This window comes from Tachyglossus aculeatus, chromosome 9, assembly GCF_015852505.1.
Source record: "Tachyglossus aculeatus isolate mTacAcu1 chromosome 9, mTacAcu1.pri, whole genome shotgun sequence".
NCBI classification, from domain to species: domain Eukaryota; kingdom Metazoa; phylum Chordata; class Mammalia; order Monotremata; family Tachyglossidae; genus Tachyglossus; species Tachyglossus aculeatus.
The window spans coordinates 35,005,334-35,024,752 of NC_052074.1; the positions used below are offsets into that span (position 1 = coordinate 35,005,334).

A 19,419-nucleotide genomic window follows, 5' to 3' on the forward strand; every position below is an offset into this window, starting at 1 on the left:
CAATCAATAGTATTTGTTGAGCACTTCCTGTTTTCAGAGCATTGTGCTATGCAGTTGGGAGAGTACAGTACAACCAAATTAGCAGACATGTCCCCTGACCATAATGAGTTTACAATCTAGTGGGCTCATAGCAGAGGACAGAGCCATGGTTCTCACTTAAGACACTGGACACATAAAGCACAGTGGACCAAGGGCAGGTAGGTGATGGAGAGAGACAGGGGATCAGGAGAAAGTGGGCTATGGAGCTTACAGTTCTCCAAGGCCCTACAAGATCTGCATGTTGGGGAGGGAGGTGTCACACTGGGGTCCTTACAACATTGTGGATTTTGTTTCATTTCTTTCCCAATTCCAGGTGGCCCCACCGGATCTGCTAGAGCCGCAGCACAAGAAGGATGAGGGTCAAGACTCAAGTTTACTACACAGAAGGAGACATTGGTAAACCAATTCTGTATTTTTACCAAGAAAACTCCATGGATACACTACCAGAGCAATTACAGACAGGTGGGGCATTCTGGGAGAGATGTGTCCATGGTGTGGCTATGGGTCGAAGATGACTCGACAGCATAAGACAAGATTTATTTATATTACATCAGTCTCCCCTCTAAACTGTAAACTCATTGTGGGCAGAGAATGAGTCTATTTATTGTGATATTATACTCTCCCAAGCACTTAGTACAGTGTTCTGCATCCAGTAAGCACTCAATAAATATGATTGAAAGAATGAATTTAGACTGTGAGCCCTTTTAGACTGTGAGCCCACTGTTCGGTAGGGACTGTGTCTATATGTTGCCAATTTGTACTTCCCGAGCGCTTAGTACAGTGCTCTGCACATAGTAAGCGCTCAATAAATACGATTGATGATGATGATGAATGAATGACCTGTGCGCCTTATTTCTACACCAGAGTTTGCTATATATATAGCAAAAACCATAAACCTAGCCCTAACTCTCACACCTAGCCTACGTGTTTTTGTCACATGCAAGTAACATGTAAGTATATTCCACCTGGTGGGAAAGCTGTAATGTCATTAAATAATCATATTCCTTCTGAAAGGAAGGTTCAATTTGCCACATCCATAATAATCAAATGATTCAATTCACCCCATCCAAAATAACCAAATGATTCAATTCACACCATCCAAAATATATATATATTGCTATATATATAGCAAACTGACCCCCATGTGGGTCAGTGACAGAGAAGCAGCTAGGCCCATTGGATAGAGCAGGGGTCTGGGAGCCGGAAGGACCTGGGTTCTAATCCCAGCTCCAGCACTTGTCTGTTATGTGACCTGAGCAAGTCACTTAACTTTTCTGTGCCTCAGTTACCTCATCTGTAAAATGGGGATTAAGACTGTGAGCCCTACGTGGGCCAGGACTGTGTCCAACTTGATCAACTCGTGTCTACCCCAGTTCTTAGTACAGTGTCTGACACACAGTAAGCACTTGACAGAAAGGGGACTCTACCCGACCTAATTTAACTTGTACCTACCCCAGAGCTTAGAACAGTGTTTGACACATATTATGCCAAAAAAGAAACCCCACTCACCCCCAACCAAGATTTGAGATCTGAGGATACCCTGGTGTACCCTTCATACTTCCAAAGGGAAACCATTCCAACACTAAGGTGGCAGAATTGTTGGGAAACGGACCGTCTCTATATGTTGCGGACTTGAACTTCCCAAGCGCTTAGTACAGTGCTCTGTACGCAGTAAGCGCTCAATAAATATGATTGAATGAATGCCACTAACAAATACCATAAATAAGTGCTTCATTAGACCCAAAATTATTTTCATTTCGATGATTATTAGGGGAAATAGTGGTGGAGGTTAAATAGAAAGTGTAATGGGTAGAGGTTAGGGGTGTGGTTTGCTTACTCTTCCCATTTGGAAGATTTTCCCAGAAACCTCTGTTGTTCATATTACCCTTGATAAAACATCGCCTTATGAACCACCTACCGTACCCCTTCCTCCGATTGCTTCCCCCAGGCAGGACCTGATTGGTGGAAATTATTTCTTCTGGGTGGGTTGCACTGAGGTGACTGGAGGGCAAATCTGCCCTCAGAGTGGTCTTCCTCTGATTCTTCCCCTATGTCCATAATGTCCATTCTCTAATTGGTTGTACCAGGTTGGATCTGATCTGTGCACAACTCTGCCTGCTGAGAGCTTGATGGAACCGACACACTCCAGCACTGGCTGCAGGGCAGGCTAGAGGGCCCTGAAAAGAGCTCAGAGGAGACAAATCAGGGATAGACAGGGCGTAAGACTGCCCCACCACCATCATTCAAGTGACGGGAGGAGGCCTACAGATGTTTCTTTCTTTCTTGTGATGATGATGGCATTTGTTAAGCGCTTACTATGTGCAAAGCACTGTTCTAAGCACTGGGGGGATATGAGGTGATCAGGTTGTCCCACGTGGGGCTCACAGTCTTCATCCCCATTTTACAGATGTGGTAACTGAGGCACAGAGAAGTTAAGTGACTTGCCCAAGGTCACACAGCAGACATGCGGTGGAGCCGGGATTTGAACCCATGACCTCTGACTCCAAAGCCCGTGCTCTTTCCACTGAGCCACGCTCCAGTTGACTCCCCTTCTGTCCACCCCTTCCCACTCCCAGTTTATTTCCTAGCCTGATTTCTAACAGGACCTGGAGAATGTTGAGACTCTCTAACTTGGAGAACTTGGAGAAGCAGCATGGCCTGGTGCATAGAAAACGGGCCTGAGAGTCAGAAGGATCTGGTTCTAATCCCAGCTCTGCCATGTGTCTGCTGTGGGACCTTGGGTAAGTCCTTTCACTTCCCTGGGCCTCAGTTACCTCAGCTGGAAAATGGGGATTAAAACTGTCAGCCCCATGTAGGACAGGGACTGTGTCCAATCCGATTTGCTTGTATCATCAATTGTATTTATTGAGAGCTTACTATGTGCAGAGCACTGTACTAAGCACTTGTATCCACCCCAGTGCTTAGTACAGTGCCTGGCACATAGTAAAATGCTTAATAAATGCCATATTTATTCATTATTATTGGAGTACATAAGTGCTGAGGGGTTGGGGTGAGTATCAAATTCCAGACTGCCCTTCGGGGGTCAGTGCCAGGGGCATGGCCCTAGACTGGAAAAGGGGAAGGTGAGCTGAGTAATAATAATAATAATAATAATAATAATAATAATAATAATAATAATAATAATGGTCCCACCATCCCCTCAGGACCCAAGATTGACTTCCACAACCCCACATTCCCCATCCTGGCTCCCCTCCTCTATCCCCAGAGAGACAAACAGCATAACAATCCTCCCAGAAGCATCAGACCTGGCTACATCTGGGGACTGAATTCCAAAGCTCCCCAGGAATCAACTCCGGGGAAGACAAGGACAGAGCTCTCCTGCAGGAGGATGAGTCTATTTTAACAGAGACCAGGATGGTGAATGAAATTAGACACTGCGCTGTGGGGTGACTGGGCTGATCCACCCATGAATGAGAAAGCGTCCACTGGATCTTGATGTTCGTGCAGAGTTTATGGGGCACCCAGCCTATCTGGACTGTGGCCTGGGAATCCATCCTGAGGGTGGTGATCGTGACTGCGTGGGGAGAGACCCGCGTGTTGGCGGGGCAAAGAAGCTTTGCGGCAGGGGAGAGAGACACCTGAGGAGGGTGGCTTAGTATTCCCCAATAAAACTGAGCTCAGCTTGCCCGACCCTCCTAAGGTAGCTGTCGCCCAAGCCCTGGGGCTGATGCCAGCCTGCTAGCCTTTGGAGTCAAACCTCATCTTCAGCTGTTCAGAAAACGTGGCTTTGGCAGGCAGCTGGTGGCCTTTTCTGGTGCTCATTAGCTCTGAGTTGGAAACTTCAGGGCCACAGGACATGATAGGAGCTGGACCCCTTCCTGCCAGGGCAGAGACAGAGACTCTACTGAGGCTTTGGCTGCGACTCCTCTCCCTTCTCTGGATGCCCACAGAGGCCCCCAAGCCACCTGCAGCCCTGGGGGGCAGAGCAAAAACTTCGAGTGGCGGTAACCCAGGAGATCAGGCCCCTCGCTCTCCTGCCCCGGGACCTAGGCAGTTTGACTCCGTGGCCCATCACAGTCCCTGATTTCTTGAGAACAGTCACCTTCCCTGATGTCCACTGAAACCTCTTGGCATTCGGTGATGGGGGAGAGTTTCGGCTCTTTAGATTTCTCCCCCTTCCCCTTATCTAACCTGCTGCATTCTGAAGGGTCTGTGTCCGGGGCTGGCTGGTTCTCTGGGTTCACTGCCGTCTGGACAGGTCCTGCTGAAAACACAGTCCTGTCGACAGGTAGATCGTAGAGCTTGTCACACCCAGAGATGGCAATCCACACGTATCTGCTGCATGACTGATTCCAGGCTCTTCTTCACTGAAACCTCGGCCAGACCCGATGGTTCCACGGGAAGTCATCGGTCCTCCTGCAATCCGGGGTTTCAGCTCAGCTTCAGAGACGAAGAGGTCCTCTGGTCTGGTGTCTGAGATCTGGTCTCTAATGGATTTGGGGGCGAGGAGGCTTCTATGGTGCGAGCTGGGCCTTTGGGGCCAGAGAGAGCTAGGGGGGCCCAGCAACATGGGGAGGACCAGAGGCGATGAGTTGCTTATGTAACCCTGACCACTGTGCACCATGGACAGGATTTCCCCATATCTAAGCTGATGGCATTTTTGGACCACGTGCTTCTCCAGGGCCTCCTTGCCGCTCTTCAGCATCTTCATCCTGCAGGAGTCTCCAGACATGACTGAATCTTTTCTCCAGAGAGAGCCGGGCTGATTGTCTTGCTCTCCCACCTGAGGTATTAACAGACTCCGGGCCTCCAGGACTCAGTTGGGCAGCCCCCGTTGCTGGAAGTGGAGCATGGACTTCAAGTGCTGCTCCAGGACACTGAGGGTCTTGGGGGTAATGAGAGGGAGCCAGGAGGGGGGTCTCGATTCCCAGTGGGTCTCAGCCTCTCGCTGCTGCTTGGGAGAAGTTTGTTCTGCATCTCTGTGGGCTTCCTCTTCAGGGACCTCTGATGATCTGGGACCAGAGGGCAGGAAACCCAGCTTCTGGTGATGTTGATGCCTCTCTTCCAGCTGAAGAGTTTGAGGCCCTTTATCTGAAGGAAAAATCAGGATCTTTGAGCTATAGGAACATTTGCCCGATTTGGAATCTTGATGCTGGAAGCCGATCTCCTGGGAATGATGCGTTTCTGACCCCGGACCTCTGTGCAAAGATGGCCCCGGCAAAGTCAACTTCTCCTTGACAGCAGGGGTTCTGTGGGAGCACACAACAGAGGGTGTCGTCCTCTGAGAACAAGAGGTGGGCTTCTTTGCTGAGGTGTTGGCAGATGGTAGCACCAGATTTTCCGCAGAACAGAACCACCATGTCATGCCTGTAAAAGAATGGTCACTCTTTTCAGCTGAGGGAAAACAGCCCTACCCAGTTCTCATGCTCTAGGGCTTCAGCCACTGGCTCTTGGCTTTATTCTCTTTTCTAGAAGGATATCCACCCCTTCAACTACCAGGCCAAGCTATGGGCCACAGCTGATGGGACAGGGACTGGGATTTGAACGACATCGAGATGGCTAGGGCCGAGAGCACTAGGAACTATATTTGGATCTGAAGAGCAAAAGGATGGAGGTGGTTGTCCGATGAAGAGCATTAGAAGAAGAGGATATGGCAGGATCAGGAACTGGACCACCACATATTCAGAATCCCCCTCCCCGGACACCTTACAGGATAAGCCAAACCCATCAGTCTGAGCAGGACACAGACTGCTCTGTGGAAACAACACAACAGAGAAGCAGCATGACCTAGTGGAAAGGGGATGGGTTTGGGAGTCAGAGGGCCTGTGTTCTAATACCTGCTCTTGCCACTTGTGTGCTTTGTGACCTTGGTCAAGTCACTTAACTTCTCTGTGTCTTACCTCATCTGTACAATGGGTATTAAGACTGTGAGCCCCATATGGGACATGGACTGTGTCCATCTTCATATCTACCCCAGAGCTTAGGACAGTGCCTAGCATATAGTAAATGCTTATCAGATACCATTAAAAAATCAACAGCACGGTCCTGGGAGTCGGGAGACATCACACAGCATTTGCCTGCTGTGTGATGCTGGGGAAGCCACTTAATTTCTCTGTGCCTTTATTTCTGTGAAATGGGGATTAAATTACTGTTTTCCCTTTTCATTAGATTGGGAAACCATGAGGGACAGTGATTACTTGTATCTACCTCAGTGCTTAGCAGAGTGCTTGTCCCAGAGTAGGCTTGTCCCAGAGTAGAGTTGTTGTTATTATTATTATTATTATCATTCCAGTCAAATTAACATCAAAGCTTCCCTTCAGCTGGTTTGCTCTGGGCTGTAACTACTATTGGTCCTGTTGCCATTTATATCGTCTGTCAGTCAATTGTATTTATTTATTTATTGATGGCTTACTGCATCCAGAGCACTGTACTTAGTGCTTGAGAGAGTAGAGTGCAACATTATAACAGACAGCATTCCCTGCCCACAATAAGCTTCTGATTCCATAAATTGCTTCATTTCCTAACACGGGGTCCACGTTCAATCCCATGAAGTCTCTCGTCATTCAACCACTCTACAGTCAATCCACAGTCACAGTTTCAAGGAATTGAGGGAACCCTAAGACTGGTAATGAGCAGAGAGGCCGACCTTAACCTTTACACAGCTGAGGGACAAACTCCCCCCTCTGAGGGAGTCCTGAGCCCAGCTGTCACACCACATAATAATTATGGTATTTGTCACGTCTGGCACTGTTCTAAGCACTGGGGTAGATACAAAGTAATCAGGTTGGACACTGTCCCTGCCCCACATAGGGCTCACAGTCTTAATCCCCAGTTTACAGATGAGGGAACTGAGGCACAGAGAAGTGAAGTGACTTGTCCAAGGTCATCCAGCAGGCAAGTGGTAAAGCCAGGATTAGGATCCACTAGGCCATGATGCTCGGGCCCATCCACAGTGTCTGCTCCCACACCAAATCTGGTCATCCCCAACATTATCTTATCACCCCACACATCAGTGCCCCTCTTCCCCGGCACCAACCCGGCACTGGACCCCTCCTCCTTAGCTCCCTCTATTACACCCTGAGGAGTCTTGGAGTCTCAGAGTCTAGGTAGGGGCCTGCGGGGTGGGGTGAGGAGGATGAAAAGAGGAAAAAATCATCTTTTCAGGAGTTGCAGACCTCCACTTGATCCTTGGTGTGTTCTGGGCTCAGCCACCGAACTAGAAACCAAGAGAATGAATACTTGGGGTTCCCAGGGAGAGGTGGGTTCTGCCTCTTCCTGCTGCTTGGATCAGGAGTGTACCCAGTAGAGAAGGGAAAATAGTTCCCTGAGAGCAGTTGCCACCTGCCTCCCCTCTCCTCCTTCCTCTATAGATCATTAGTGTCCCCACTACAGCTGAGCTCTGTTCTAGGACTCTAGGACTGACAGGGGCTTGAGACTTCAACGTAGGCTGGTTGTTCCAGGCCCTGGTCCTAATAATAATAACAACTGTATTATTTGTTAAGCGCCTACTCTCTGCCAGGCACTGTACTAAGCGCTGGGGTGGATACAAGCAAATCAGGTTGGACACAGTCCCTGTCCCATGTGGGGATCACAGTCTCAATGCTCATTTTATAGATGAGGTAACTGAGACATAATCTCCATTTTCCAGATGGGGTAATTGAGGCACAGAGAAGGTAAGAGACTTTCCCAAGTTCACACAGCAAACAAGTGGCAGAGCTGGAATTAAAACCCAGGTCCTTCTGATCTCCAGGCCTATACTCTATCCACTAGGCCATGCTGCTTTTTGTGCATTACAGTCATAGGTTATCTTTTTTACTTATGGTATTTGTTAAGCACTTACTATGTGTCAGGCACTGTACTAAGCTCTGGGGTAAATACAATAATAATAATCATGATGGTACTTGTTAAGCGCTTACTATGTACAAAGCACTGTTCTAAGCGCTGGGAGGGATACAAGGTGATCAGGTTGTCCCACGGGGGGCTCACAGTCTTAATCCCCATTTTACAGATGAGGTAACTGAGGCCCAGGTAAACTGAGTGACTTGCCCATAGTCACACAGCTGACAAGCAGCAGAGTCGGGATTAGAACCCATGACCTCTGACTCCCAAGCCAGTGCTTTTTCCACTGAGCCATGCTGCTTCTCAAATACAAACTAATCAGGTGTGGTTGATCTCCGAGGTTGCCTGGGCACTCTATCAAGCTTACCATCCTCAAAGCAAAGGAGCTGAATTACTCTCCTCGATGGTACTGCCTCCCATGCTTCATTAACAAATTTAGAACAAAGTCTGGAAACACATTGTGGAACCTCCTCTTTTGTCCTTTTCTAGAGAAGCAGCATGGCTCAGTGGAAACAGCACTGGCTTGGGAGTCAGAGGTCATGGGTTCAAATCCCAGCTCTGCCAGTTGTCAGCTGTGTGACTTTGGTCAAGTCACTTCACTTCTCTGTGCCTCAGTGACCTCATCTGTAAAATGGGATTAAGACTGTGAGCCCCACCTGGGACAACCTGATCACCTTATATCCCCCCCCCAGCGCTTAGAACAGTGCTTTGCACATAGTAAGCACTTAACAAATGTTATTATTATTATTATTATCATCATCATCAATCGTATTTATTGAGCACTTACTATGTGCAGAGCACTGTACTAAGCGCTTGGGAAGTACAAATTGGCAACATATAGAGACAGTCCCTACCCAACAGTGGGCTCACAGTCTAAAAGGGGGAGACAGAGAACAAAACCAAACATACTAACAAAATAAAATAAATAGAATAGATATGTACAGGTAAAATAAATAAATAAATAGAGTAATACCCTCTGGGTGCCTTTTCCCTTCAGGCCAATGAGGCCCAGCTCTCCTAGGTCACTTGTTGGGGAGCAGAAAGGGTTAAATGTTGAAAGCAAGCCTGACAGGAACAGCCTGGAGGGGCTGATTTGTGGAGACAGGAACCATGGAGGGTCCAGAGGCAGCCTGGAACCGGTTAATTACAGATCATTCATTCAATCGTATTTATTAAGTGCTTACTGTGTGCAGAGCACTGTACTAAGCGCTTGGGAAGTACAAGTTGGCAACATATTGAGACGGTCCCTACCCAGCAACGGGCTCACAGTCTAGAAGGGGGAGACAGAGAACAAAACATGTGGACAGGCGTCAAGTCGTCAGAACAAATAGAATTAAAGCTAAATGCACATCATTAACAAAATAAATAGACTAGTAAATATGTACAAGTAAAATAAATAGAGTAATAAATCTGTACAAACATATATACAGGTGCTGTGGGGAGGGGAAGGAGGTAGGGCAGGGGGTCGGGGAGGAGGAGAGGAAAAGGGGGGTTCAGTCTGGGAAGCCCTCTTGGAGGAGGTGAGCTCTCAGCAGGACTTTGAAGGGAGGATTGGAACAGTGCTTTGCACATAGTAATTGCTTGAAAAATGCCATTTTTATTATTTCAGCAGTAAAGAGAAGCAGCATGGCTCAGTGGCAAGAGCCCGAGCTTGGGAGTTGGAGGTCATGGGTTCTAAGCCCAACTCCGCCAACTTCTCTGCTCTGTGACCTTGGGGCAAGTCATTTCGCTTCTCTGGGCCAGATCATCTTCAGTAGAACCAATCAATCTGTCATTCGTATTTACTGAGCACTTGCTGTGTGCAGAGCAGTGGGTAGAGCACAAGCCTAGGAGTCAGAAAGTCAGGGGTTCTAATCCCGGCTCTGCCACCTGTCTGCTGTGTGACCTTGGAAAGTCGCTTCACTTCTCTGTGCCTCTAAAATGGGGATTAAAACTGTGAGCCCCGAATGGGACAGGAACTTTGTCCAACCCGATTTGCTTGTGTCCATCCCAGCGCTTAGGACAAAGCGCTTAACGAATACCATAATAATAATAACACTAAGCACTTGGAGAGTAAACTCTAACAATATAACAGAGTTGGTAGACACTCCCTGCTCACAACGAACATACAGTATAGAGGGGAAATCAGACCAACTCCACATCTTCACCATGGCAACTGAACAGGCCCAGAAGGAAGGGTAATTGATTTTGATGACAGCAAAATCTCATTTGAGTGGCTGCCAATTGTATGTAACATGAGCACATTCCTGGCCTGTGCAGTTTTGGCTATAGGGGACAAAAGGGAAGTGAGTGATTTCACACTGCTCTCTGGTGTCTTTTTAGGAAACTTTGTTTAAGGTATTTCTTAAGTGCTTACCATGTATCAAACACTGTTCTAAGCGTTGGGGGAGGTACAAGTTGATTATGTTGGACACAACGGGCAATAAGACTGTGAGCTGTAGGGTGGCTTAGTGAGAAGCAGCTTGGCTTGGTGGATAGAGAATGGGCCCGGGGGTCAGAAGGAACTGGTTCTAATTCCAGCTCCACCATAAATCTGCTGTGTGACCTTTGGCAAGTCACTTATCTCCTCTGGACTTTAGTTACCTACCTCATCGGTAAAATGATGATAAGAGTATGAGCCCCGTATGGGACAGGGACTGTGTCCAGCCTGATTAACTTGTATCTACCCCGGTGCTTAGAACAGTGCTTGGCACATAGTAAGTGTTTAACAAATACCATTATTATTATTATTATGTGGGACAGAGAGTTTGCTGGTGAACTCTGTTAGTCAATCAATCATATTTGTTGAGCACTTGCTGTGCACAGTCCGCTGTACTAAGCGGTTGGGAGAGTACAATTTAACTGAGTTGGTGGTCACGTTCCCTATCCACCTCAAGCTTACAGTCTAGAGGGGGAAGCACATGTTAATATAAATAAGTAAATTATGGGTATGTGCATAAGTGCTGTGTGGCTGAGGAAGGGATAAATAAAGGGTGCAAATTCATTCATTCATTCAACCATTTATTGCGCGCTTACTTTGTGCGGAGCAATGTACTAAGCACTTGGGAAGTACAAGTTGGGATCCAAGTGTGAAGGTGACACAGAAAGGAATGAGAGAAGAGGAAATGAGGCCTTAGGCAGGGAAGGCCTCTTGGAGGTGATGTATTTTTAATAAGGCTCTGAAGGTGGGGAGAGTGATTGTTTGTTGGATATGAAGAGGGAGGGCTTTCCAGGCCAAAAGCAGGATGCGGGCGAGAGATCAGTGGTGAGATACATGAGATCAAGGTATAGGAAGTTTGAATTAGAGGAGCAAAGTATGCCAGTCAGGGTGTAGTAGAAAATCAGGGAGGTTAGGTAGGAGAGCAAGGTGATTGAGTGCTTTAAAGCCTATGGTGAGGAATTTTTGTTTGATGCAGAGGGGAAACATGGAGTGAATGGTTCTTTGTGCCTCAGTTACCACATCTGTAAAATGGGGAGTAAGACTATGAACAGACCGTGGGTCATGGACTGTGTTCAACATGATTAGCCTCTATCTACCCCAGGACTTAGTACAGTGCCTAGCACATAGTAAGCACTTAACAAATGCCATTAAAATAAAAGATCCAAGCAGCCTAGTGAAGTGTGGACTGGAGTGAGGAGAGATTCTGTTAGGCAATAAAGCCCTGCTTACCTGAACCCCCGACTCTTTCTGCCGTCTAATGGGAAGGTCTGCATGGCCTAGTTCCTAGTGGATAGAGCACAGACCTAGGAGTCAGAAGGACCTGGGTTCTAACCCCATTCTGCCACTTGTCTGCTGTTTGACCATGGGAAAGTCACTTCACTTCTCTGTGCCTCAATTACCTCATCTGTAAAAAGGGGATTAAGATTGTCAATCCCCTACGGGACATGGACTGTGTCCAACCTGATGATGTTTATCTACCCCCAGCACTTAGTACATTGTTTGTCACATTGTAAAGGTTTCACAAATACCATTAAAAAAAAGAAATTCTGGATAACATCACTAGTGACCACCTTCTTGCCAAATCTAATGGACTCTACTCCATCCTAATTCCCCTCAATTTAAGTGGTCTTTGGCACTGAGAATTCCTCCCTTTTATTGGAAACTTTATCTCACCTAGGCTTTTCTGGACCAGTTCTCTCCTGGGTCTCCTCTTACCTCTCCAGTCTCTTTCACACCCTCTTCCATCTTTCCCCCAAATCCTCTCCTCTATCTAACTTTCCCGTCGCAGTTGAAACCGTTCCCCTCCACCCCATTTCTCAAGACTGTAAGCTTTCCATCACCCTTGACTTTTCCCTCTCTTTCAATTCCCATGTTCAGTCTGTTGCCAAAATATCTTGGTTCTTCCCTGTCAGCCCTGCTAGAATCTGCCCCTTCCTCTCCATCCACACTGGGGAAGCAGCATGGCCTAGCGTTTAGTACAGTGCTCTGCACACAGTAAGCGCTCAATAAATATGATTGATTGATTGATTATTACACGGGCCTGGTAGTCCAAAGGACCTGTGTTCTAATCCTGGCTCCACCACATGTCTGCTGTGTGACCTTGGGCAAGTCACTTAACTTCTCTGTGTTTCAGTTACCTCATCTGTAAAAAAAGGGGATTAAGAGTGTGAGCCCAATGTGGGATAGGGACTGTGCCCAACCTAATTAACTTGTATCTACCCCAGTGCTTAGAACAGTGCTTGCAGTCTAGAAGGGGGGAGGCAGACATCAAAACAATAAACAGACATCAATAGCATCGATATAAATAACTAGAATTATAGATATATATGCATCAAAACAAGTAAACAAGCATAATATAAATAGAATTACAGATATGTACATAAATACACAAGTGCTGTGGGGTGGGGAGGTGGGGTAGAGCAAAGGGAGTGAGTCGGGGATCCAGAACTGAACCTTGAGGGACATCCACAGCTAGGATGTGAGACGCAGAGGAGAATGAATGGCCAGGGAGATAGAAGGAGAACCAAGAGAGGACAGTGTCACTGAAGCCGAGGTTGGATAATGTTTCCAGGAGAAGGGAGAGGTCGACAGTGTAGAAGGCAGCTGAGAGGTCAAGGAGGATTAGGATGGAGTAGATTTGGATTTGGCGAGAAGGAGATCATTGATGAGAAGGAGATCATTGATGAGAAGGAGATCATTGATGACCTTGGAGAGAAATTAAAAATCTATTTTTGCTCAGTTCCCGCAATGCACATTCTAAGTCCATTGGAACTAATTCCCCTTCCCTCCAGCTTTTTCCACTTGCTTGCCATTTCTCACCCTTTCCCCCAATCCCCGAGACATAGGTTGATTTTCCTGAGGATTGATTGAGGATGAAAGAAACAGACCGGCTGCAATAGGACCTGTGGGAAGCCTCAAGAAGACACTAAGAGTCTGAAATTCTGCTTCTCGAGACTCACTACCTTACTGAGCCTTGTTTTTACTTTGTGTATCTGTCCATGTTTTTATCTTGTTTTGTAGTTCTGTTTCATCTCTCCTTAGGTACCAGTCCCCTCTTTTCCACTTTTATGTTTATATGGTGAGTCATTTTAGGGCCAGGAACCAAAACTAATTCCCTCACCCTAGGTATTTTTTACCATCAGTTAGTACAATACACTGCACTGTATGCACTTAATAAATACTATTAATAATAATTGCGGTATTTGTTAAGCACTTACTATGTGCCAAGGACTGCATTAAGTGCTGGGGTGATTACAAGCAATCGGGTTGGGCACAGTCCCTCTCCCATGTGGGACTCACATTCTTAATTCCCATTTTGCAGATGAGGTATATGAGGCACAGAGAAGTGAAGTGGACTGCCCAGGGACACACAATAGACAAGTGGCATAGCCGAGTTTTGAATTCCTTCGACCTTTCGACTCCCGGCCCGTGCTCTATCTACTATGCTACTACAACTACCAATATCTCAGCTATTATTAAGTTTTCAGGATCCATTGTATTGTATTTATTGAGCACTTACTGTTTGCAGAACACTGTACTAAGCACATGGGGGAGTACACTATAGCAGTCTACTGTTGAACTCTGATTCTCAGACCCATTTGGAGGAAATAAGCCCACCAAGTTCTCCCAAGTGGTCGGTTTAGTCCCTTGAACCCCTGAGAGGGAGTTACTGTTCTCCTTCTCCACTCTTTTTTCTCGTGCTCCCTTTCCTCTCGAATGCTTCAAAGTGGATATCAAAATGGTGCCTTCATGCCCACACAGGACCTGCGGCCTTGAAAATCAGAAATACTTGGTATTTCCTTTTCTTTCCTGAGATTCTACCCCCGAGATTCAGCCATAGATGACTAGGTGGATAGAAGAAAGTTGCGAGGAAATTACAAAGTGTACTTGGTGAATCTTTACACCTCTTGCCCCTCAATAATTTTCAAGGTATTTCTCTGAAGAAAAAGATGCTGATAAAAAAGATGAAATATACGAATATATATATGAATATGAAATGAGATATGAATAGATACAAAGAGAAAATAAAGCTCCAAAAAGGGAAAAAAGGAAAAAAAGAACTTTAGTATGTGCAAGATCATATAAAGCCCTCTGAAACAAGATGTATTTGTTTTCTACTTTTAATCTTTGAAAAAGATATTACTTTTTCTGTATTCCCTAATCTGCAATACCCTGGGGTCATGGAGCTCCCATCCTAGCGGAAATTCTTGGAGTCAAACCAAAGATTCATTGAGGTTTCGGCTGGCCAGTAAATCAGCTGGCTCTAACAGCCCTGTGATAATCAATGAAGGACATTGGACTCTGTATTCGGGACAGAAAAAGAAACTCATAAGCATCTTAGGAATGAAATGGGAATGTGAGGAAGATGAGAGAGGAAGATAAATTGCAAACCTCTGCAAGGCCTGGTGAGGCCTGTGACAATGTGATAGTTTTACTTTCAGGCAAAGTCAGTTATATTTATTGAGCATTTACTGTGTGCAGACCACTGTACTAAGCACTTGGGAGAGTATAATATAACAATAAGTAGACACCGTCCCTGCCCACAAAGAGCTTACAGTCTAGAGGCGGAGACAGACATTAATATAATTTACAGCTATAAGTACTGTGGGGCTAAGAGCGGGGTTGAATAAAGGGAGCAAGTCAAGGTGACGCAGAAGGGAGTGAGAAGAGAGGAAAGGAGGGCTTTGTCAGGGAAGGCTTCTTGGAGGAGATGTGCCTTCAATAAGGCTTTGAAGGTGGGGAGAATAATTGTCTGTTGAATACGAGGAGGCGTTCCAAGCCAGAGGCAGGATGTGGGCAAGAGGTCAGCAGCGAGATGGATGAGATTGAGGTACATTGAGAAGGTTGGCATTAGAGGATGTGACTTTTCACACTGCTTCCTGTGCCTCTGGCCCTCATCATTTTTTTTATGGTATTTGTTAAGTGTTTACTGTATACATGTAAGGCAGTATGCTAAGTGTTGGGGTTGATACAAGATAATCAGGTTGGAAACAGCCTATGTTCCACATGGAGCTTACAGTCTTAATCCCCATTTTACAGATGAGGCAATTGAAGGTTATCCAGAAGACAAGTGGCAGAGATGGGATTAGAACGCAGATTCTTCTGACTCCCTGCCTGGGCTCTTTTCACTAGGTCATGCTGCTTCTCAACAGGTTGAGTAGGTTAGCTTTGCCCTCCCTTATTTTCTGGTCCCATTTCAGGTATTTGTTTTCATTCAATGGGATTTATTGAGCACTTAACCTGGGCTGTATAAGCCCAGCTGTGATAAACCCAGGGGAGGAATCCAATAAAAGACTAATTAGCCATGGTCCCTGGCCCTAAGAGGCTCCTAGTCTAGGACAGGGGACTGGGAGGTTGGAGATGGACACTTGAGGAAGACTGGCAATGTATCTGCAGTTCTTTTCTATTGAGCTGTCCCAAGCACTTAGTACAGTGTTCTGCATAGGGTAAGCACTCAATAAATGCCATGGACTGACTGACTGAAATACCAGAAAGACAAGACAGCTAAAGAACAGCAGAACAACAATGAATACAATCTAGTCTCATAGCCTCTAGATTCTAAACTGTATTTAAACTCTAGGGTAGATACAAGGTAATCAGATTAGACACAGTTCCTGTCCCACAGGGGCTCACAGTCTTAATCCCCCTTTTACAGATGAAGTAACTGATGCACAAAGAAATTAAATGACTTGCCCAAGGTCACACTGCAGACATGTGACGGAGCCGGGATTAGAACTCAGGTCCTTCTGACTTCCAAGCAAGTTCCCTATCCCCTAGGCCACACTGCTTCTCGGTCCGCTCTCCACCCCCACAAACCCAAGCACATGCCTGGGTAGAATCTGTCCCTCTGCCCCTGCCCCTGTTGTAGGGGTCAGCTCCAGGAAAGAGGTCTCATAGCAGGATTCATATCCCCTGTCCACCCCCTGCCCGGGCTTGGGAGTCAGAGGTTTTGGGTTCTAATCCCAGCTCTGCCACTTGTCAGCTGTATGACTTTGGGCAAGTCACTTAACGTCTCTGTGCCTTAGTTACCTGATCTGTAAAATGGGGATTAAGACTCTGAACCCGACCTGGGACAACCTGCTAACCCTGTATCTCCCCCAATGCTTAGAACAGTGCTTGACACATAGTAAGCGCTTTAACAAATACCATCATTATTATTATTATTATTACTATGTGTCCCCAGACAGACTCCTTCTTCCCACCCCTCCTGCGGGGGTCAGATCCTGGGACATGGTCTCCTAGCAGTGCACAAGCCCCCCAGTCCACTTCCCGCCCCACAATCCACACATGTCCCTGGACAGACCTCATCCTCTGCCCCTATCAGCTCCAGAAAGGAGGCCCTATAGCAGGATACATTCCACTCACCTCATACCCAATGGTCCCTGCCTCCGCAATCCACAAGCATCCTGACTAAGCCCTCTTTTCCTCAGCTCCCTTCTGCATCTCCCTGACTTCCTCCATTTAGTCATCCCCCCTCCCAGTCCCACAGCACTTATGCACATATCTATAATTTATGTATTTATGTTAGTGTCTGTTTCCCCCTCTAGACTGTAAGTTCTCTGTGGGCAAGGAATGTGTCTGTTTATTTTTATATAATACCCTCCTAAGCGCTTAGTACAGTTCTCTGCACTCCCTAAGTGCTCAGTAAATACAGTTGACTAACTGACTGACATCCCCAGATAGACTCTGTCCCACTGCCCCTGTCACTGGGGTCAGCTTCGGGGATGAGGTCTCATAGCAGGATGCATGCCATGGGTACACCTCCTGTCCCCCATTCCCCAATCCACATGCATCCCCAGACAGACTCCCCCTCCGTGCCCCTGCTGTGGGGGTCAGATCCTGGGACAGGTTCTTCTAGGAGAGCGCAATCCCTCTGGTCCTCTCCCCCCCTCCATTCATTCATTCATTCAATAGTATTTATTGAGCGCTTACTGTGTGCAGAGTAATCCATAATCCACATACATCCCCGGACAGAATCTCTCCCCCTACCCTTATCATGGGGTCAGCTCCAGGGAAGCGGTCTTGTAGCAGAACATACTCCTCTCACCTCCAACCCCTACAATCCACTCCCATCTCTGGGCAGACCCCAGCCCCCTGCGGTGGTACTACCCCCCCCCCCCGGTCACAAGATCAGGTGATTTTTGTAATTTAAATCAATCTCAATCAATCAGGAGCCCAGATAAACCACTAGTTTAATCAGTCTTGAAGGATTTCACCTGTCTTTTTTAATGGTATTTTGTTAAGCGCTTACTGTGTGCCCGGCACTGTAGTAATTCCTGGTGTAGCCACAAGCTAATCAGATTGGAAATAGTTCATGTCCCACATGGGGCTCACAGTCTCAATCTCCATTTTACAGATGAGGTTACTGAGGCACAGAGAAGTCAAACAAATTGCCCAAGGTCACACAGAAGAAGAGTGGCAGAGCTGGGACTAGAACCCAGGTCCTTCTGACTCCCAGGACCATGCTCTATCCACTAGGCCTCGCTGCTTCTCTGGTTAACCTGTCATACACCAAAATGTGCCAATTTATCATGGGGCCCTTATGGCCACTTCCAGAACTGAGATTGTTAATGGTGCCTACTCACCCAGGCAAGGCTGCACCAGTGTTAATTTATCAGAGGGACAGGCGTGTTGGACACACGTCATTCATTCATTCATTTGTATTTAGTGAGTGCTTAGTATTCATTCATTCATTCAATCATATATATTGAGCACTTACTGTGTGCAGAGCGCTGTACTAAGCGCTTGGGAGAGTACAATATAACAACAAGCAGACACATTCCCTGCCCACAATGAGCTTACAGTCTGGAGGTGGAGGAGACAGACCTCAATACAAATAAATAAATGACAGATATGTGCATCAGTGCCGTGGGCTCAAAGGGGGGAAAAACAAAGGGAGCAAGTCAGGGAGAGGCAGAAGAGAGTGGGAGAAGAGGAAAGCCCTGTACCAAGTGTTCGGCAGAGTTCAATGTGACAATAAACATTCACATTCCCCATCCTCAATGATTCCCAGTCCATGGACCTGTATGGGTAGATATCTGGGGGGTGTGTTTTTGGGTGTAGCTGTATGTACATGTGTGGGTGAATATAGATAAATGCATACAACTCCAATTTTAAATCATAGTGCTGGAGATAGAACAAATTGCAAGTTTCCAAATTTTCTGGCTAGTATGCCTGTTTCTTCTCATTATAAGTGACCTGAACTGCCTCCATAATAAATCATGACCTGGTAATTAATCAATATTTAATCCTTCAGCCGATTACCTCCTGGAATTATCGTGATTAACATCCATCAGCCAGTACTCACACTCCGGACTTAGTTTCCTTCTAACGTTGTCAACAACACACTAGCTAACGTTGCAGGGCTTGATTCGACTTCTTCCAGCTAAGAAAGATGCCATAAAGTCATTCAAGTTGGAAATTCATCTTCTCAATGTCACTGACTGGAATGAATCCATCATTGGCATGCAGAGGGCAGAGTGTCAAAGTGAATAGTTATTTCAGACTTATTTCATGAAAAGAAACACTTTCATCAAGGTGAATCCTATGAAGCTCTGGTTCTTGACAGCAGAGAGTGAAATTACTTCCCCTATAAAGCATCAACATTAAAATAGAATTTTAAGGTGTAAGTACATTAATAGGTACTCTCAACCCACATTCTACTTGCCTAAGTTAAGTCAAATTGCTTTCATGTCAGCCTAATTCAGTCTGATTTCTTATTTAGACTCACTAGACTGTAAGCTTTTGTGGGCAGGGACCATCATCATCACCAGTGGTATTTATTGAGTGCTTATTAGGTGCAGAGCACTGAACTAAGCACTTGGGAGGGTACAATATAGCAGAGCTGGCAGACATGTTCCCTGCCCCAACAAGCTTACAGACAGGAGGGAACATGGGTTGACTGTGAGCCCATTGTTGGGTAGAGATTGTCTCTATCTGATGCCGAATTGTACTTTCCAAGTGCTTAGTACAGTGCTCTGCGCACAGTAAGCGCTCAATAAATATGATTGAATGAATGAATGTCTACCAACTCTGTTTTATGGTAGTCTCCCAAGCCCTTAGTACAGTTTTCTGCACACAGTAAGCACTCAATAAATACAATTGATTTCTTGATTGATTTAAATCCAGAATACCTGGAAATTCATTGATTATTGCAAAAA

The 19,419-nt window shown here is 46.3% G+C and overlaps 1 pseudogene; it reads right to left on the bottom strand.

Moving 5' to 3' along the window:
- Positions 1-331: 331 nt before the first annotated feature.
- On the bottom strand, positions 332-16,629 carry LOC119932061 (annotated as a pseudogene).
- Positions 16,630-19,419: the final 2,790 nt, after the last annotated feature.